This window comes from Lonchura striata, chromosome 6 (assembly GCF_046129695.1).
Source record: "Lonchura striata isolate bLonStr1 chromosome 6, bLonStr1.mat, whole genome shotgun sequence".
Taxonomy (NCBI): Eukaryota; Metazoa; Chordata; class Aves; order Passeriformes; family Estrildidae; genus Lonchura; species Lonchura striata.
The window spans coordinates 40,243,638-40,265,382 of NC_134608.1; the positions used below are offsets into that span (position 1 = coordinate 40,243,638).

A 21,745-nucleotide genomic window follows, 5' to 3' on the forward strand; every position below is an offset into this window, starting at 1 on the left:
AAAAAAAATCAAATCACATCTTTCAGTGGAAGGAAAAAAATAGCATAATTTAAAACAAACTTTAATACAGCATTGGCCAAAATGCCTGCTAAGGGTACTTATGCAATAAATCAGCTTCTGATTTCTGCTTAACCTTGTGACCTTTTAAATTTGTACATGGAAAACTCTCTGGTTAGAAAAAACGTAAAAGAAAAGATGAAGTTAAATAGTTCACCTGGAAAATATGCAAGAGGCTTAAAAACTACCAGCCTCATTTCCCCAGATTAATCTGCAGTGCAAATGTGAAGATGCTAATGATTTATTTCTCATCCCTCAGCACCAACTCCCTCTCGGTCTCTTTAAAACAGAAAATGAATAATAATAATGATAATAATAACAAATTTATGTGCTCTTTTCATCAACAACTCTGAGCTCTCATTTCTGACTTGGAACTAAAACATCAAAACCAAGCTCCCAGTCCCCATCCCACAGGGTGATCAATGATTCTTTACCACTTATAAAAGATCTAAAGAGACACTTATTACATTTATGTTACAGTCACCAGCACAAATTCTTTTCAAAATGTAGTAATCCTGTCCATGTGACACTTTACTCCCCAGTAGGTCCATTTGCAGTCAGGTTAATAACCTTCATATTATGTAGGTAAAGGAAGATTAACTCTGAATATGTTGAAATAAAATTTATAGTATGAAACCTCCTCCTTTTGTTCAGTTCTAGGCCCCATTGGCCTCTACCTAGGACTTGACAAATCTCATTTCACATTGCTGGCAAATGCTTCTTGATTGAGCATTTGGGATCAAAGAGGATCTTCTCATTTCCTCCCACTTCAGCTCTGCTGGTCTAGTTTCACCTTAATTTGTCTTCCTAGTCCAGCAAAAACAGCTAGCAAGCAAGCAAAAATAATTCCTTTCCCACTAGAAATTCAGCTCTCAAAAATTTATTCCTAAGTTCTGTGTTTTATCCACACTGACTTTAGAGAAAAATACAATATTTTCAGAACATAACACCCTATTTCCAAACTTCAACAGGCACCAGAACTCCTATAAGCTAATAAAATCCTCAATATAAGGTGGAAAAGGAAACCCTATATATTACATTGCATTCTTAACAAAAGGTACGTGTTTTTCTCTCCTGTTTCTCCATCCTGAAACAGCACCCAGCAGATGTACAAGCACAGCTTGTTCTGCCCAAGTAAGGAAACCCTCAGAGCAGTGGCCTCCCCTTTGAACCAAAGCACTAAAAATTCTCATTAGGTGTCAACAAGACAAGGAATAAAAGCAGCCACCTCACTTCCCCAAGTAACGATAAGCCAAGCAACCCAGCTGGGTCATCCAGCAAAACATTCCCATCACATCTTTGCTCCAGCTTCTCCTTGGGGCTGTTCTGTCCAGAGGTTTTTGTATTGATAACGTGCAACACCCAGGTGCAGGCAAGAGCAACAGGGCTCACTCAGCACAGTGCAGAGACACCAGGACGTGGCTGGGGAGAAAAAGAAATGAGGGCTAAGAGAAGAAGGCAGCAGGTCTTGAAACTCTGAAGTGTTTTAATCTAATGAGAAGAGGATTTTACAAATAGCAGCTATGAACCTGCTCAAAATCATAAGTATCTGAATGGAAAACATGCTGCCAAAACCCACCTGCCACCACACATAGAGCTACCAAGCACTCTTCCCCAAAGGAAATAGGAGATTTGTATTTCAGGGAGTCAATCCTGTTTCCACAATGAAACACTGATAATAAACAACTGATAACTAACAACACCCAGAGTCACTCAGGGATACAGAGTCAGACTTCCAGCTTTCTACTTGACAGTGGCCACCAAGGACAAATCCCTGCTTTGAGTAGGAAATGGACTTCAAAAGCAGCCAGGGTATCATTTTTATTGGGTGCTCTCAGGAGTTTTGAGATGGACTAGGCAGAATCCCTTATCCTTTTCCTCCATCCACTCCAGTTAGATGCCGGACTGCCAGAGATCCATTTTCAAGGATGTCTTAAATGAGATCTGAGAGGTGGAATTATAACTTCCTTACCTTAGCCACCTCCTTAGATGACAAGGATGCAAATCCACTGGCACCCCGGAGATGGACCGGATGAGCACTGTTGTCAGACACAACAGCAGGACTTGTGCGGGCCTGAAAAACAGAGGTCTAGGTAGACAGGAAAGAAGCCTTCACTTTCTGATGTGTGATTTTCTCAGATGTTGAACAGACTCAAAATCCTGTCACACTTGACCCCCTTCAAAACAAAGCAAGTTAGAGGGAGGAGAGGTTATTTTTTTGTTGTTGTTTTAGTGATAGCCTTTTTTTTACCAGTCACAGGTCTAACTGATCTTTTGTAGCCAAAAGTTCTTCTCAGACTAAAAACAAGCAAACAAACAAACATGCTCAAAGCATTAAAACTCTAATCTTACAGGTTTTATATTTTAACATTTTGACTTCACAGAAATTATACAGAAAGGAGTATATCCTCCTAGACCTCAAAATAATTGGGAAGAAAAGACTCAGGCATTTAGGAAAAATGCATATTGCTGGCTCAAACTAAACTGAATAATCAGCAGAGCTCCTAACCCCAGGCTGGCTGGAGGCCTGGCTTCCCTTAGCTTAGACACTAACTATAGTCACTCATTATTATTCAGCACTGGCTCAGCACAGACAATGCACACACTTAGCATTGTAAAAAAGCAAAGGAAAGTACTCTTCCTGCCTCAGTGGATTTATTTTCTAAGGCCATCAATCTCACCCTGACATTTGGTACACGTGGCAATCAGCAGATAGATAACTGTCAAAGCACTGCATCCTTTTTACCTTTCTTATACTAAAGAGAACACAGCTACATTTGGGGACTCTTTTATGAAAACAAAGCTGGTCAAAACATTTTGAATTCATACTTCCTCTCAAAATCAGAGAGGAAAAAAACACCCCGTGGTAATCTCTCCTGGTTTTCAACTCACTCTACCTGAAAAGCAGCTTTGAAGAAGATAGTGTTCAAAGAATATTTGGAGCTAACAGAGCACAGCTTATGAGGAGCCAGCAGAGCTCAAAGCATTCTGATTCTCATTTGGTAAGGAGGTGCTGGTTTTAATGTGATTCGTACAAAAGCAGACAGGAAACCCTCTGCAGGGCTGCCATGAGGCACTCAAAACTTGGTAGATTAATTTGCAAATGTATCTTAATTTATGGGGATAGGATAAGGTAAATGGAAAGAAACTGTGCTGACTTAGCCAAGGTACTGACTTTTGTGAAAGATGAGTAATGCGATGATTGACTCTCACAATTAAAAGGCAAATATCATGTATGTATGTTAAGAGAAGTTTTAGAGACTTACAAAACTTCAATTAGTTTATTTAATTAAAATTATTTCAGTTATTTTATTTAATTATGTTTTACCTCCCCATTGCGTTGTTATCAGGGGACAGTCTGGGTTTGGGACATTTGGGAGGGTTAGCTTGCTACTATGGCAACATCTGATCTCCAATCAAGATTTAAGGAAGTAAACTCCACCACTGGACAGGGAAGATGGAGTCAAGGGACAGAACTTTGGGAGGGGCTAAAGGGTTAAAAGGCAAAACCTCCATTGTGTGGATGAGCACATGGTGAGAAAGATCCTTTTCTCCTGGCGCTGTAATATTTTCTCTATTCAGCCTTCTGTTGTGTTTTTGATAAGGTTTTTTTCTAAATTTGTGGAAGTGAGTAGCATTTCTCACAGCTTAATGTGCCAAGCTTGTGCATGCTGAGCTGCATACCTGACTGACACCCACGAGCCAGGTCAGTCCCTCATGGCAGCCAGCAATTGCAGTGACTTGCTTCACGTTGTGGGCCAGGCCAGTGCCAAGCCATGCCAAGCAAAAGCAAACTTCACGCTTCTTGGCCACAAATGAGGATGAGCTAAAGCCTTCGTCTCACAGGGTAGATAGGAATAAACAGACCTGGGTTTTTTCTCCAAGATGTTAAGTCTGTGATAACGTGTACGCAAGAATGAACCAAGGGGAAATCTACCCCGAGGGAAGTGCTTTAAACATTACTGAAAGAAAACCTGTCTCAATTCCCACTTAAGGGAGTTAGAGAAGCAGAGATCCATCCATGTATGCAGCCACAGCAGCTGAATACATTGCTACAATTTTCTCCAGAGCTCCCTTGTTTCTAACAATCAGATCTATCCTTTATGGATATAATTTTTGGATGCCCAGACCACAGTTACAAACATCCATCACTATGGTGCTGTCAGAATCCAAACACCCTCCTGTTGCCCCTGAACACAAAGTCTGTCTTCCCCAGCATTGTTTCCCATTCTGTGGGAATCATTCAGATGTAGCTAACAGCTATGCTGAATCAACATGGCTGTAAACCCCACATATTGAAAATCCTCCATTTCTGAGGCAAAACACCTAATGAGTTTAATTAATGGAGAGCAGAAAGGGATAGCAGAGTAACTAAAAAGAAAGTATCCTGCAATGCAAGGCAATTTCTATCCCCTTTTGGTCTTTGTTCAAATACATAGCATAAAGGAGAGGCTAGATCAAAGAAAAGAGAGAGACATAGGTCTGGATGAAGTTGGAAAAGCCTGGAAAGCCTGAAGTTTTTACTCTCTCTCAAGACACTGGGTTTACTCCATGTGCAATTCCTTCTTTCTCTTCTCTCTTTCATCCCATATGTTGCCTCTGAATTTGAAAGACTGCTCTGTCCCTCCTGTAGCTTTATGCCACTTCACCCTAGCCAGCTTAGGCAGAACTCAGTTGAGTTTGTTGCCTGTTCTCCTAGCACAAGCACCATGGGTGCTGCCAGGGACTTTGGAGAGGCTGGGGAGAGTGGCTGTTATCCCCAGCAGCATCTTATGGAAGGGGAGTATGCCCTTTGGAGCCTGTGGGCAGCCACATCAATGTGATATCTCACCAGTGTGAAATTGTCAATTCAAAAGTTAAAAAGAGACATAGCCCAGCCCTGGTGCGCTCCATAGGTGCAGTCAAGGGGGAGATAAGCAGTAGTTGAGCAGGTACACACTCTCTACCCTCCTCTAGGCAGCAAGAGAAGAGACTCCTGGGCCTCTGCCCCACCCATGTCTCTGCAGAGGAAAACAGCCCCCTGAGAGAGGACAGCCATCAGCAGAGTCAGCAGCCCAGGACAGAGCTGAATTTAAGGCTACATTCAGATTGTGACTTCAGGTTTTTTTTGGGTCCACACACAGTCTCTGGATGCCAAGTCATGCAGGGAGGCGGCGCAGGGAAGGGCCGAGCGCTGCTGGCCAGGCTCCATCCCCGGGGCCTCAAGCCCCAGCGCTGACGCAGAGCCCCATTGTGAACGAGCGATCTCGGGGGAAATCTCGCATCCGGGCAAACATCCCTTTTGAAAATCCAAACCAGTTATTAAGCCCTCGCCTTTCTGAGCAGGCTGAAACACACAGAAAGTTAGAGTCCCAAACTGGCAGTGTAGCAAATCAAGCACTTACTTATCATCACACCCAATGCATGGACAGCTACTCTCTAAAGTGCCTTGAACTAAGCGTGTGCAGAAGATGAGTCTCCTTTCCATTTGGGGGTAACAACATCCTCCAACTCACTGAGCTGAGCCAAGCACAGCAGAAGCCAGGGTGGCAAATGACAGCATTATGCATCAGAACATGAATGATGTAAAATTATGCACACAAACACACAGGGGAGAAGGACATCCAACTCCTTCTCTCAGTTGTGGCAGACATTAGCTCTTCAGCATGTGCTTGTAAACTCCTTAAAATCTTCAAAGAACACCTTTCTGGCCTTGCATATTCCCTACTCTCCTTTTCACAAAAATTTTACATAGCAAAAATAGCCAGCAATGAGCATACACTACAGGATATAGGCTGGATTTCTGCTTGCTGACTTCAGTTTCACAACCCTGTGGCTCCGTTTGCTTTGGTGGTGTCACTTCTGCTTTGTGAGGGAGGGAAATCTCAGGTCCCCAGTGTGCAACTCAGGCACAACACTGTAAGTGTTTTCCTGTAAAGTGGTTCAGTCATACTCTCAGAAAATAACTAGAGCCAAGAGTGATTTTATAAGCTTGGAGGAAATTGTCTCAAAAAAGATACAATGGCGTGGGTTGTGAAAGGCACAAAACACCATCTATACCCTTTGCCCTAGGCTCAGTGTAGCAATCTCTGACTGCTGACATCTGTTAACTTTAGCAGACTTTCTGTTTTAAAACAGATAAAAATTAGTAAATGAGTAAACCATCTTGACAAGAAACCCTACTTTCTATGCCCATTAAACCTTAAACCCTTCCAAATCTTCTCCTGCAGCTGCAAGCATCTTCCCAACCATTTCTGGGATGCCTGTTGGCAGGCTGCACAGCAAGCCACAGAAGTCTTTAATGATTCCTGTCTCCCTCCTTGCAGAAGTAAAGACAGATTAGATTTGTCAAATGGGGATAAGAAGTTAACAGGGCCAATAAGGTTAGACATGCCAAGCGATTCAGCAAACAATTCTGGAAAGAACGATTAGATCTGGGCTAACTAAGTATGATAAATTCTGACTTTAACCCAATTACTTACAATGATTTTAGATGTCTGGGAAGAGCTGAGCACTACAATGTTGTAATCAATGAATGTGCATGAAACTGGGCGAGCTCCCTTCCTCACTCTACCTCCCAAAGACATAGAAATTCAAGTTGAATAGTTTTTGAGAAAAAAAAGGTCTCAGAATTTTTCTAAATCTAAAAACTCTGTCTGGGTCATAGACAAGCTCTAGCAGCAGGGAAATCAAGATCAGTTCTTGGTTTTATTTAATTATTTTTAATTGGAGAAAATAAACTTGTCTCAAAGACTTCCACAGTTTGATGTTAGTAAGAGGCCAACAGAGACAAACGCTTGGTCTCTGCTCTCTGTGAAGAAAGCCTTTCCCCCCTACAAATGCCATCAACTGGAATAGTCAAAAGAAAATATTTGTCTTAGGGAAATGCTCTATTCCTTTTTCTCTAACCTACAATCCAAAGACCCCAAGGTCATTCTCTCCTCCAGCTGGTGCCTCCCCATTTTCTGGTGACTGTGGCTGTGCACCATCACCCTGTAAGAATGAAAGTCACCCCTGACAGAGGCCAGCCTGAGGTCTGGGGTTCACTTAAGTCATACAGGCTTAATGCAAAGACCAAGGCGCTTTTGAAACCAAGACCATTTCTATCAGATTTTAAAAACTCTAGATGGGAAAAATATCCTGGTCTCTTAACTGCTCAGCAACACATGACATTTAATAATAGCAAAGACAACAACTGTAGGTTAGGCCAAAAAGTTTCTCAGTCAAGTTGTCTTTGATGTACATGTCTTCAATAATAAACTCATTTGCTGTTCATGTTTTCATGCTGAGCTTTTATCCAGAAGGAATACTGCCCCTCTGTTTTTTCCAAAGCATTCTTCATTTATGTCATGAAACATAACAACCTAGCTGTTTTCATCTAATTTAATTTGTGGTCCTGGCTTGTCCTAGCACTAAAATATTTCTTCAGTGTGTTGTTAAAGAGCATAAATACATTTACACAAACTTCAACAAACTATTGTGGACAGGGAAGATTTTGGGGAAATTGCTTGGAGAGGTTTAAAAGAAATTAGTGGTCTTTTATTATAAGGACTCATAGAACATAAATACAATTCCCAGACATGTTTCCTTTTTAAAAACTTCTGTACTCTAGGAAAAGCCTTGAAGCTACCACAAACTGGCAAACTGCAGACCCAAGGATTATTCTGTAGAAAGAAAAGAGTATGAAAATATTTTCATTGCATGCATTCAGAGCTAGAGTGTTCTTGAATTATGCCGGATGTCTAAAACAGACCTGAATGTAAATAGGATGCACCAGTATGGCATGTGTTGAAATTAAATACAAAATATAGAAAGAAAAATTTGCTTCAAGACTGTGCATTCCCTTACTGCACCAAGATTACAATATATTATGTTATTCTCTCTTAGCAATGTTTTTACAAGCCAGGGAAACTGAAGACAGTACAGAGAGCATCTGAACAGAGCTCAGAGGTCTGCCTGTCCAGAAATCCCTGCACTTCCACTCTGCATCCTCATGCATGGTCTCTGTGTACCCAGGGTAGTGCCTGCCAGCAGCCCCACTAACAAGCCTCTTGGAGACAGTGCTTTATTAGTAGAAGCAGAACTCTATGTTTCTAAGTCTAAATGACTTCCAGGCTAAGATAGCATGCAAATAGTAGTAGCAAAATTTCTCCAAGTCAGCTGTGATAGACCCTAAAACAGCACTATGCTCCTTAGTGTGTGCAGGTACACTTAATTCAGGACATCAGTAGAAGATAAGAAGAAGGGCTTAAGAATTTAATTACCTGCATTTTTCCTGAAGAGTTTGTTTGACAAATTTTGGCTGGCAATCAGGTCAAGGAAGAAAAAGCTTGGATGGATAACATTTGTTTGTTTAAAAAAATATTGTATGTATTTCAATCATAGTCAGAAATCTATCTACAATAGAATCATAGAATATACTGTGTTGGAAGGAATACATCTGGATCATCAAAAGTCCAGTTTCTGGGTACTTCTGGGGTGCTGGGCAAAACAGAGAGAAGATATGAGTGTGAAACAGAACTAGCTGGAAGAATTATCCAAGAATGAACTACTGAGATGCACAAGTAATGCATTATCTCCAGGAAGAGGGGCGTGGCATTAAAATGGTGTGGGAAAGAAACCAGGAGAAATGATGAGTCAGCAAATAATCGGTTAAAACCTCTAGCTTTAGCTGCGAGGCACTGGCCTGCTCAAAATCATACTTGGAGCAGAGCCTAATACTCTCCAGCTGCTCCCTTCAACCATAAACTCAGGGGCACTAATATTGACCAAAAAGGGTGGGGCAGACCCAGGAGAGTCAGTCCTAGAAATATTCCCATGAGAAACAAGCGGAGCAGGGCATGCAGCTACACCTCCGTTCCCCAGTTCACCGGGTGGCATGGACACTGCTAGCTCTGCTGGGAACCAGTGCAGCACCACAATTATTTCTGTTCTCTAAACAAAACTCTGCTGGGCTTGGGTGATTAAATGCTTAGAGCCAAGAAGCAGGTGGAATAATTTTGTTTGGCAGTGATTCAGATCTGGCAGTGCCTCAAGGGACAACAAACCCAAGCAATGTTCAAGGGTTTAACAACACTCAGTCCAAGGCAAATTATGAAGACCACGGAGTGGTGTGAATTGAGAAGCCCCCATTAGGCAGCAGATGTGTATGAGTTCTTCTGGTAGGGTACAGGCAGGCACAGCAGGTCCTGAGGGGAGGGGTGAGGGGCAGAGAAAGCTGTGCTGGCCAACTCTGCCCCAGCCACATCCAGTTCTTAAGGATCACAAACCCAGCCTGCCACATGTCCACTTGGTGCTGGCTGGCAGTGAAGTATGACTGATCTAAGTTACCAAAAGCAGTTTCTTTATTAGTGCAACCTAAAAGTCATCTCTAGGCAGCTTAGCTCAAAACCTCAAATAAAGCTGATATCAACACCAAAGTGTTGAATTTGTCTATAGGAATAAAGAGAGCAGTCTCCAAATAAACTGCCTCTAACCCTGCCTATTGTCAATTAGAGCATTTGATGGATCATTCAACAAAGGTCTAAGTATCATTCTGCCCTAGCCCTAAATTCCCACACAAGATATCACATTTGCTTGGCCCACAATTTCAGACTTTACTAACAACTCTTCCTGCTGCATGGATCATACACATAGGAGAAAATTATTTTGGGTAGGAGGTACTCAAATTCAGAACAATGGTTCTGAGGCTCTTAGGCCCTCTTGATTCTGCACCTTGTTTTGCTGACCTCTTCAAAGACATTGAAGAAAACATTGACAGGAAAGTAGGGAGAACTACATTTACAAGAATTCCTCATAAGCATCAGCCCCTGAAAACCAGACTGGGATACTGCTGCTTATAGGAAAGTAGAAATGAAAGCTCTTGGTATATTGCTTTCTCAAAGGATTTGATTGATTTCTGCAAAGGAGCAGGGAGTACTCCATAGGGACTGGACATGGAAACTATGCAGACAAGACTGCTGTTGGGTTAACATTTACTTTAACTCTAATTTTCTAGTGACACATACAAGTGTTTGAAAATAATAAAGGTTGTCAAAATATTTTCCATAATAAACTCCTACGCACAGCACATGTACAAGACCAGCACAGTTTCCTACCCAGCTGGTGCACTAGCTGCTACCAAGATATTATCTGATTACTAAGATACCATTACAGCCTGTGTGGGAGCTTTCCTTCTCAGGATGGGTTGAAGCATCGCCCCTCCTTGTCCTTACATCTCTTAGCATGCAGTGTCCTGCATTTCACAAGTGGCAGCATTTAGGAAGTGGAGGATTTCTTATGTAGGGGTAACTAGTGATCCCAAAGTTATCAACTACCCCAAAACCAAGTCAGGAGAAGGCAAAATAGCTCTGATGTATAATGCCTCTGGGCAGACTGTGGAAGACAAGTGACAACTCCCCTACTTTACTCCACATTCACACAGTTACATGTGCAGCATGCAAGGGTATGGGGGATTTCCATTTTTGCTAAACACAGCAGCAAGACAGAAAAGAAAAGAATTTAAGATGCACTCTCAGTTTGAAAATGGCAGATTCATTCCCACTAGGTCCTATATCTGGCTTGGGATACAGGCTCTGGAACAGGGATCCTGAGGCTTTTTATTTCAGACTTTCATTTTATGCCTTAGTAAATCTTCTTTCTTCCTCCTTCCCTCCAGCCCCCCCCCACCCCTCATTTATTAATTGGAGATATAAAAAGAGAAACAAATAAAAAAGTCCTCAAAAACCCATAACGGGGTGAGGTGACCATGCTTTCTGCAATAATAACATTCTCTAATTAAAACACAAAGCAGCCAGGGCTACAGGATTAATGAACATGGTTTCCTCTTTTCAAGTCTTGCCTGCTGACAGATCGCCTCATTCCTTCCTTGCTCTTGAACCTCTCAGGAAAAAAAATAATCCAGTTTGCTTATCTTACAGTGTGGAGTTGCCATGGAAACCGCATCCCCCTGTGAGATGCTCTGTCATAACATTTCAGCACTGTATGGAAGGCTTAAAGACACAGCATCCTCTACTCCAAGGGCTCCTGAGCTAGCCAGAGTCTGCAGATGAGCAGCTGTCAAATCTAGTGGAAGTCTAAAGCTGGGAGGGAGAGATAGAGAAGTAACAGTAGAAATACTCAGTTGCCCTGTTCTTTGCAAAAATCCTCTTCTTGCATTGGCAGTTAATATTGAACACGATGTCCTTCAGTTTGGTGTAAGGCACATTTTGCTCTTTGGAGAACCTGTCCCCTGACAGCCTGCTGGAAAAAAGAGCGCTGGCACCAAAACATAACCCATCATTCTACCATGGGGTAGCACAAAGCACCTCTTTAGTCAGGGTTTTATTTCAGATTAGTCTTTGAGCCCTATTTTCTCAGTCCTTTTGTAAGAAAGGAGGGGAAAAGTAGCAAGCACAATAATTGCCCATAATGGGAGCAGGCCTCCTATAGCCTGCTCCTTAATTACAGGGATGGCTTCCAGGCTGTAATCACTAGGGGTCCAGATGGAAGTTCTCCAAGCTCTTTGAGGGACAGAATGTGTCAGTTATTAATTAAACATATGAGGCAATTAGCCTCAAAACTTCGTAGTAAATCACTACAGCTGTGTTACTTTCACTTTTCCCTTTGGTGAGTGCAAGTCAAATGCACAGTGCATTTCCCAGGGGGGGTCACAAAGACTGCAGCCAAAAAGCATTCCCAAACAAGACCTTTGCTGTTGGGTGGAAAAAAGTATCTGCAGAAAGCTTGTTTTCAGAAGTCAGCTACTTCACAGTCACATCCCTCATGAGAGAAGATGGATTCTGTGTACAAAAGCTGTTCACCACTCAAGCTGTCTGGTGTGGAAGGCAGCTGAACTCTGCTGCCCCGAGTAGCAGCCCGGAGTTGTTCTGGTACGGCAGCAGGAGGAAACCATTCCTGTGATTGACGTGACCCATATTCCAGCATCAGCTATCAACCGTAATTAATTGGTCTGGACCTTGTCAAGATTTGTGTCTTGGTAGACTCCAGCACATACAGGACCCTGTTGCTGGTTGGTCAAAACAGATTGAAAATTAGATGTTGTGTTGCCATTTTTTGTCCATCTCCAAGTTCAGAAACCAGGCCAAAATGACCACAGTTGTTGAAACCCAGTTAGTGATTTATTCCAGTATTTGTCTTCACAGACAAAAACTCTCAGTCACATCAAGGCAGCCTGACGTCAGTGCATTGTTAGTCAGCTTTTTACTCTGCAGTTCAGTGCCACAGTTGGAGAGTCTATCAACTACAAAAACCCCTGTTAGTTTCCCTACACTTTTCTCACATGTAGCTGACAAAAGATGCAGTAAGTCATAATTGACAACAGTAAGAACTGGGTGGTGACCTCAGCCCTGTTTTACTCTAACAGAAAAAGAACTTCAACCCAATTTTACTCTAATATATAAAGAACTTTGACCCTTTCTTTAGACATTTTAGCATGCTTGGAGAAAACACTTTGAGAAAACTCATAGGCAAAATGGAGAAGAACAGCACATGCAGGCTGTGCTGCAAGCTCCCCCTGGTACTTGACAAAACACAGAAAGAGGAGTCAAGGAGGCTTTCTCAAGGAGGCTTTTTTGGAGTGAGCAGCCTCTGGATTCTCAAGATAATTGCTTGCCCAGTTCAGAGAACACAGCAGCCTGAAGGAGACTTGAGCCCACTGAAGGTTATGAAGTTAAGAGGAGGACACACATATCCTCTTGTCACGGAAAAGGACAGAGCCAAGAGCATGCCAAGCAGACCTTTAGAACACTTGAATTTAACAAGATGACGGATGGCTGATGTGCAGAATAGTAAATACTTTGTGTGCAAGCTGCTCTCATTTATAAATTTATTTCCTACCTTTGCTCAACAGGCCAGATGTGAACAAAATAAAGGGTCTTTCTCTAACAAACTAGATTACTGTGTTGAGATTTTAATGACAAAAACTGGATGCAGCTTCTTATATCTACCTCATCCTTGTCTCAGCATTGTAACTCATGTTTGACTGCCATGTAAGCAGAGAGATATTTTTTCAGATTTTCTGAAATGAATTCTATAAAATTTAAACTTAAATACTAAATATTGCTTGAAGTAAAACCTTTCAGAATGTTTGCAGTGAACATAAAGTAAATAAAATATGACCATCATCTTTGATTTTAAAAGTTGAATGAAGTTGAATGACTTTATAGTGGATGTGCAACATCTCTAAAGCTTCACGCTTAGAAAAGGGCAGTTAATACTCAATACATGTAGCCACACACATAGGACTTTTAATAGGGCACTCTCCCTACTGTACCTTGGAACAAACTTCTCACTTCTCTGCATAGCCAGTGCCATTCTCTATGTAAACTTGATAACATTTGCTCAGCACTCCAAAAAAAAAAAGGAACTAAGAGAGCTTGTGCTTCCTAAGAATAGAAATGCACCTTAATTAAATATATTTAAGGATTATTCCAGAAGGGAAAACAAAACAAACCAAACAAAAATAACAAAAACCAGACAAACAACACAAAACCCCAAACAAACAAAAACCAAAACAAACAAACAACCAAAAATCCCCTCAAAAGCAAACAAAAAAAAAGTAGAGAGAAAAGCAGAATAAAAGCAGAGGAAGAAAGGGCAGAGGAAGAAAGAGCAGAGGAAGAAAATAAAAAAACCAAACCTCATCCCTAGGAACTGAGGCACTTATCTCCTTATAAAAAGGGGTTTGCCTTTTTATATTTTAAGCTGGGTTTCTAAATTGGGTGCAAGAAGTCCATGATTGTACAGCCCTACCCAGAGTATTCAGAATGTTACAGTAAATGAGTATTTTCATTTTCTCTAATGAAAAAGAATTCAACATGAAACTAAAAATGAGAGTGATTAACTGCACCAGTACCTTTAAACCTTGAGTGTCTTTGACATTCATGAAAGCAGGGAAGTTGTTCTGTATACAGAGGGTTACCCCAGAGTAACCTGATAAAAAACAAACATCAAAATCAACCCAAACATCAAAAGAATAATCTCTAATTAAATATGCTGGGGATTTATTCAGCCTATTATTCAGGTCTTGATGATCTTTTCTGAATTCCCAGGGCTCACACAGGAATAATGACATTAAATATTCTGTGTGGTATTGGAAGAAAAGAAATAAGAGAGAACTGACACAAATTGCTTCATATTCCTCTTAAGATCCTACACCTTGTATTTATAAAAAGGTGGAATTCAGTTCTGGTCAACTCAGAACATATTTTCACTGCCAAATAAGTCCTAAGAACATTGTGGCCAAAGAGCTTCTGTTTTCTGGAGGTCACTGGCAAGGTGTTACATCATCTTGTGATGCACAGGGAGACTGTTTCTGTCCTTCAGAGCTTTTTTTTGTTTGGTAATGGTTCTGGACCTCTCTGCCTAATTGCACTCACTTCATCTGTGAAGAGAGATTTATAATGGAAGATAATTTTGAGGGATTAACTTTGGTGCTGGTACATGGCCCATGCAGAAGTGACAGTAAAAATTTTATATTAGCTGTTTCTCCTGCCAAAGAATAACAGAGAAGCTTATTACACAGGCAATCTAACTCCCAAATTAGTGCTGATTTTCACCCCATGGCACTTTACTGCTGTTGATGATGGGAAGCAGCAGCAAATATGAAGCAAAAAGCCATCAGGAACCTAGCTGCCAATTTTTACTATTGAATGGGGTGACCAAAGTCTTTGTTCGGGTACAAGTCTCAAAGGCAGCTGAAAAGAGCACAAAAATTACTGGGGGAATCGGGGAGCTTGCTCAAAGGTTCTTGGGGTACTTCTAATTGACCATTTCTAATTCAGAAGTCTGGCAGAGCATTTCTAACTCAGAAGTCTTCTCCCTTCCTCCCTACTACTGAAGAATTCTCCTACAAATTGTGCAAAGCTGGATGCTTTTGGGACCCACAGCCACATATTACCAGCACTTCTATCATATTACCAGCACTTCTATCTCTGGGAAGCCAGACCTTCACTTGGAACTTCTGGGTATGTTGTTTAACTTATGGAGACTTCAGTACTAATTATAATGGCAGCAATCAGGATCCCACCTGCAGAAGGATACAGTAGGAAGACGGGGCTCCATCTTGACTTCCTCTGCCACAATTCTCTTGGAACAGAGCTCAAGTGGACAAGACATTCACTAGGAGCAAACTGTGAACTGTGGGGCTTCAAGTATTGCCAGCATTGTGATTCACCACTGGTGTGATACTACTAATAGACCTAAACTGCTGCAAGCAATGGAAGAGAAATAAATCTGGAAAAACAAGATAAACTGGGCCCCTTTCTAGTATTCAACAGAAGAAAGGAGGGTTCTTTAGCATTTGTCATTTAAGAAACACCCAAAGGCACAAGCCAGCCTTAAATATTCACAACATGATGTGCTTAATAGGAAGCGAGGCTAGAAACTCTGCCCTGGAAACACCATATGTTGTAAGCAGAAAGTTTACATTTGGCTTCACTTCAAAGGAATCCTGACTTCCCAGATCACCTGAACCATTTTCTGTTCCTTATGTATTTCCAAGTGCTGCTGATGCCTCCCTGTAATTAGTTAAAAACTTATTTCCTCTCTCTTGACCTTTATGCTTTAAGGGGAAAAGACTTCTGTGATGGAAGTGTGCTGTAGGACTCAAGTGCCCACCTACACAAAATAATTTCTTCTGAAGCTCTCTTTCAAAAACAGGCTAGTGCCTTCTGCAGCTCTCACTGAAATCAGCTGTAGTTCTACCAAGTTCCAAGCTAAAGCCATCTTAACTGAAATGGTGCGTGTGCATGTATGTAACGCTTGTCCATTGCACAGATCCTCTGAGGATTCATCCAACCAAATAAAGATCATTATCACAGATAATTGAAGACCCATTAAAAAATGAGACAAATCTCCCTGCAACACATCTAAGAGGTACCAAGTAAAATATTTATTCTTATTCTTTTATTTTCTGCTCTTTCATACTATGCTTCCTACATGGATTTGTTGTTGGCCTCAACAATAAATCCCTCTATGTAATCTCTCTTAAAACTGCTGCTTATCAAGACTTGTTACCCCTATTCACACTCTGCATGCCTAGTTCACCTAGAACTAGTTTATGGTGAATTCTCAACTATTTCAACATCTCCAACTGCTACTGAAAGGCAGCAGAGCAGTTGGAGGCATCAAGGGAGAGATTTGTCCTCAGATCAACTCTGATGAGGAACTCCTCAGTCACATCATGTACTCCTGAGCATGGCAAGGCCAGGCTGACAGTCTGGGCCTGACAGCTTGGTGACATCTCTTGTGTTCACTTGTTAATCAAGTCTAGAAAAGCTTTTTATGGTAGCTGACAGAAGCCATAGTAGTAACTTAAGATAGCTTCATGCTCCACTTATTTTGCTAGTGTTTGGTTTAATGAAATACTTCCATAATTTTGAGGGTAGACCCCACTTAGTAGAGAATGCCCAGATTAGACAGAGACAGGTACCTTAAAGGATTCAAAGACCAGCCTTGTGATACTGCTAAAGAGTGATTCACCACTCTGAAAATTGGTGGGTCAGTCCAAGGTCCAGTATGACAGGGCTATAGACAGATATTTAAAGTGATTATATTAAAAAAAATCATTACTATGGACTGAGTAAGCAGAACTGTGGGTGCCAGAGGGGTGGGTAGCCATTAAGGAGGGCAGATGGAGCCATGAGCTGAGGGAGGGAAGGGAGCAGACACAGGGTTATATCCTGCATTGTGGGCACTGCACAGGGCCAATGCTGGAGAAAGGGAGCAGGCAGGGGCTGCAGCTCACCCAACCCTCCAGAGAAATCTGCTCTCAGGCTCCAAAAGCATGCTTTTCATAAATCAGCCAACAGCTCCTTAATGTGCAACTTCACCCTCAGCACCGCAACGCGGGCAGAGACGCGTCCAATCAGGGATGGCTCCGGAGTGTTCTGCCAGCAGAAGTAGCTGGGTAAATTACAACACTCTCCTCAGGATCATTACAGACAAAGAACAGCTGGAGACAAGATCCTGGAATATGAATGGTTAGCAAAGAAATCCAGATAACAAAGCGCAGTTAATGTATGTAGAGCTGTGGTGTCTGATAACGTGAGAGCCCATTAAAGGACCAAGGGGTGCCAAAAATATGCTTCAAGTGAAAAAACAAAACATAACCGCAAAACAAAAAACAACAACAAAAACCCCCCAAAAAACATAAGAAGCAATACATGTAATGGAAAAAGGGTAAAAAAAAATCATTCCTTAGCATGAGGCCACAAACCGTACAAAGGGGCCTTAAAGACCACGAGCTCTACTACTGGGCACTGATATCTGTGACATGTTCAGCAGGGCCAAGTCAAACACACCACAGCTAGGTCCAAGTAAGTCAATATTTCAGCTTTGTGTGGAGATGCCAACTCGTTTTCTGGAGGCAGTAGGGCCATCCTACACATCTAAGGCACTGTTTACTGGTTGTCCTGATGTCATTGTATTACTTCCACTTCCAGAAGCACTTTTCTAAACACTATGTCTGGCATCTCTTCAGTGCAATAGAGGCAAAGGTAAAAACAGCTTTTCCATCTTTCTTCTTCTCTTTCTGCAAGCTTGTTTCTCTCTTTGTACAAAGGAGTGCAACATCAGTTAAGTCATCCAGCAAATGGGAAGTAGTTACAGTTTCTGCTGAAAGGGACACTGTAGCCATGAAACTACCATTACAATTAGTGATTTGAAGTCTAATGGGGCAGGAAACAGCAAAGTATGCAATAAAACTTTCAGAGGATTTCCACATTAAGCACACATTAGGCTAGAAGCAGCTGTGGCCATACCAAATTCAAGGTCCCAAAAATGACATTTTGCCTGTGCCTGAAAGAACCGGCTTCATTCAACATCCTTTAAACCTGACTGAATCAGACAGTTTCAGCTGTTCTCACACACAAGCCATGCAACTTCAGCAGCTCTGAGCACTCTCTGCAGTTGTATGCCCTTGCCCTTTGAGCTTGCTTTAGGTATCACACTCGAAAGCTCTAGAGATGGTTCAAATGACCCAGGGGTACAGGTCTGATCAAACCAGACATCATCTCTACAGCAGCAACACCACTAAAGGCAGGGCCACGTCTTGTTTTCCCTGCAGTGCTGGTGATTGGAGCTGGGAGATGGTAATCCAGACCAGAAATCAGGAGCACTCACTAACAATACTGGCTCTGGCACAGATCTTATGTACAGAGCTCTGCTTTGGCAACTCCCATAGCAGCCCATGGCCCATCTGCATCTCAGTTTTCTCAGCCCTATAACATGGGCAGCACACATCATTTCTGTATCTCACTGGAGCACTGCATTACCTGTGGTTTGTTCATTCATACAAAGAGACCAAACAGCACATTTCCTCAGGTAAGCACATCAAGAGACAAGTTCTAGTCCAAACTTGAAGGATATACGAAAAGTTAATATCTTTGAGTCTCCCTTATACCCCCCAGCAAAATCCACCCACTCCCGCAATTTGCTTTGAAATAAAGGGAAAAGCACTAATTGTTCAGATTTATTTGCTGGCTGGAGCACCTAAGAGTATGCATTCTCTGCAGACATTAACTTGTTGTGTCCCAGGGCTTGAGAAAATACCAGTTTTGCTGGTGCACAGCATTATCTATTGAAAAACTCACCACATCATGCACTACACATGCACTTGCCTGACTAAACTTGGACTCTAAGCCAGAACAAATATATTGGTGTGAAAAGCCCAAGACACGTCTAAGCAAGTTATTTCCAGATGATTTTCCTGTGAACATCTAACAAAACTGAAGTTTACATTAAATATACACTGAGGATTTTCTCTTTCTTTTGAGAGCAATCAACATCTAAGTTCCTCTGCCCCAGGAGGTACTGGCACAATCCACTCTGATTAGACTCAGAAGGGGGAGAACAGACAATTACTCCGATAACAATCTTATCTGAGGACAGAAATGAGATTAGTGACCTAACTGCAGTGATTCTTACCCAGATACACTGTTAAATTCTGACTAACCCAGCATGAGACAGAGAAGGAATTTCCCTATGGAGCCTGTTGGCTAGTAAAGTGATGTGAAATTCTTCCCCTACTAGTCCTTTTCCAGCAAAGAGAATTATCTGTTAGGACCAGTGGCCATGAACAGCATAGGTTCCAGGCTAGACGTGTTTCTGATATTGCAGCAGCTGAGCAATTTGTTCCCTCTAGTTTCCAACTGTTAGAATCTTGTAAGCAAAAAACAGACTGAAATTGGCTGGGACCCTTACCTGCCAATAGGGAACAATTCCATCCTGCTGGCTCTTCTGTTATTTAATGTTTTCAAGTCTACTCTCAAAATTCTCAGAAAGTACAAATTAGCTATTCATTAACCTAATGACCAATGCTGTTGTGAAGTCCTCCAGAAACAGTTTTGATTGTATTTCTGTAACTTGATCTTCTTGTTTTTAGTTATTCTATTTAAAATAGCCAAATTAACTCCTGTCCCCAGAGTTTATTGCCTTCACACGTCTGGAACAATGAACAGTAAACAGACAGGGCAACATGACAGAACTTCTCCAAGATAAGGATCCCAAATAAGTCTGCACTTTAATCTCACAGAGACAGATAATTAATACAAGAGAGAAGCCTAGCTGCTCAGAAGGTTGCTTGCACCATGCCTGTACCAACAGGTTTACACAGGGGTCTTGTAGGTATCACCTGCAGTGGGCACAGCACACCAGCCTTGAGATGTCAGCTTTAATGCTGATAAATCTGGATGCTGCGGGCATGTGCCTGTGGAGGGGGTGGGGATGTCTTCAGCAATGGAGCTACAAATGTTGTATCTCTGGTGCTGTTTAATGAACTCTTTACATTGCACAATTGCAGGAACAGGTCAAAGACCAAAAAACCCCACAAATTCACCAGAAATGCCATACCCAAAAGGAATAACAATTTCAACAGTCTGGATAAATCAAGCTGATGGTGATTTGAAAACTGATAAAAGGCAGAAGGTTAAACTTTCCTCATGCAGTATATGACAGCATCATGCTTCAGTATTTGCAGTTTTCTTTACACATATATTTAAACTAAGATGAATAACCTTATAAAAATACATAAGTAAGCAGCAGAAGAAATAGGCCGACTGCTGTACTTCTGCTTTGCTAATCTGAATTCACAGCATTTAGTTATAATCCTTCATATAGGAAATTTATTTATACAGACAGGGATTTGGGGAATTCTGCAGGATTAGTCAATCTACAGCATTTTCAGGGCATGAATTTTAGCATCAGAGTTACACTGCCTGGATAGTCAATGCCTAGAGTAAATATTTGGGTTGATGAAGGTTAAACAGATTAGATAATATGAAGCCAGGGTTCTCTGCTTATTTACACACAAGCTTAAATATTGCTGCTCTTCATTTAAGAAGCCTAATTTAAAAGAAAATCCCACAAAAGCAACAAACATAATATACTTACCCAACCTGAAGTGAGATAGCACCAAGATTTCTATCATCTTCAGCCTGGGTAGGCATGTGACAAAGCCACACACTGAATCACAAATCTCACACTCCTTGGCCTCCTTATGGGTAACATGCAGAGGAAACAACAGCTTCAGCACAAGCTTGCTGCTCTGAGTTTCAGCTGCACCAGGAAAATGGGATAAACAAGCCCCCTCCCGGTTCTATTCAAAAACAAGAGGGAAATAATTGGTGTGAAAACCATTTACAGTTCAGTTACACTTTTGTGATGTGAAGAGGCAGTTATGCACAAGGCTGTCTGGGACCTATCATGTCCATAAGTCCTACTGTGGAGAGGATTTCCAAATGTTCCCAGCAATGCCACTCATCAGCTTTCATCAAATTCAGCAGTAAATTCCCAGGCAAAGCAGCGTTAAACTAAGTCCAATTCCTATGCCCACCTGCTGTATCCTCCAAGCTCAGTGACATTTTTCTGTGTCATATCAAGTCCCTGATCCAAGGCATTTCCACTGCCAATAGGTTTTGGATCTGCTGGTGAAGGACCAAGCACTAGACACAAAAATCAAAATTTTGCTTTCACTCTTTGATATATAGATGAAGACTGAAAACAAGATGACAAGGCAGGTATGCCAGCAGGTACACAGCTAGCACAAGCTAGGAGTTTGAGGAGGAGTGGCCAAGCATTCATTTACATTTCAGTTCATTTGTTCAGTTTCAATTTCTGAAACACTTTTACTAAAAGGAACAGACATTAAACTGTTTTCTATTAAGGCATCAAGAAAAACCCACTTGTGTCTAAATTAAATGCCTCTGCAGAGCACTACACTCACTTGCTGGATTTCCACCCTTCCCTACTGTGCATCATTTAACCCTGACCCCACCGAGGTTGTGTTTTGTTTACCACAGTCTCAAGAAAATTTGTGTACAAATTTCAGACAATTTGGAGGAAGATTTCCACCAATCCATGTTTACTCTGAACAGATGTAACATTCCTAAGAAGCTCTCAGCTGACCGCCTTTGAAGTCTGAAGAAAAAAGGAGGGGTGTGAGGGGTTGGGAGAGCATATTTAAAAAAAAAAAAAAAAAAAGCTCGACCTTGAAAGCTGCATTTCTTCCCTTAAAAGAAGAAGTCTCCAGGGAGCATGAGCAAAATAAAAAGCAATTTCTCCAGATTCTTATCTCATGTTATTTTTCAGAGCGTTTTCTTTTGTTCCTTTGCTCTTGTCATCTTTTGGATTAAAGGACTTTCACAGAGGCAGCACATGTGCAGGCAAACCATTCAGCATTCCAGATCTGTGCCCTCCATGCCAGGCCAGG

At 41.6% G+C, this 21,745-nt stretch overlaps 1 protein-coding gene across 7 annotated transcripts in view; it reads right to left on the bottom strand.

The window, feature by feature from the left end:
- Positions 1-21,745, bottom strand: part of TSPAN18 (tetraspanin 18) — a 120,805-nt gene that overhangs the window by 75,440 nt on the left and 23,620 nt on the right. For 2 of the 7 annotated variants that reach the window (XM_021533237.3, XM_021533230.3), the window contains exon 1: positions 2,030-2,131. The exons of the other annotated variants lie outside the window; for them this stretch is intronic. The gene's annotated coding sequence lies outside the window, so the exon portion shown is untranslated. Of the gene's footprint in view, positions 1-2,029; positions 2,132-21,745 lie in introns of those variants that run through there. 7 annotated transcript variants of the gene reach the window in all.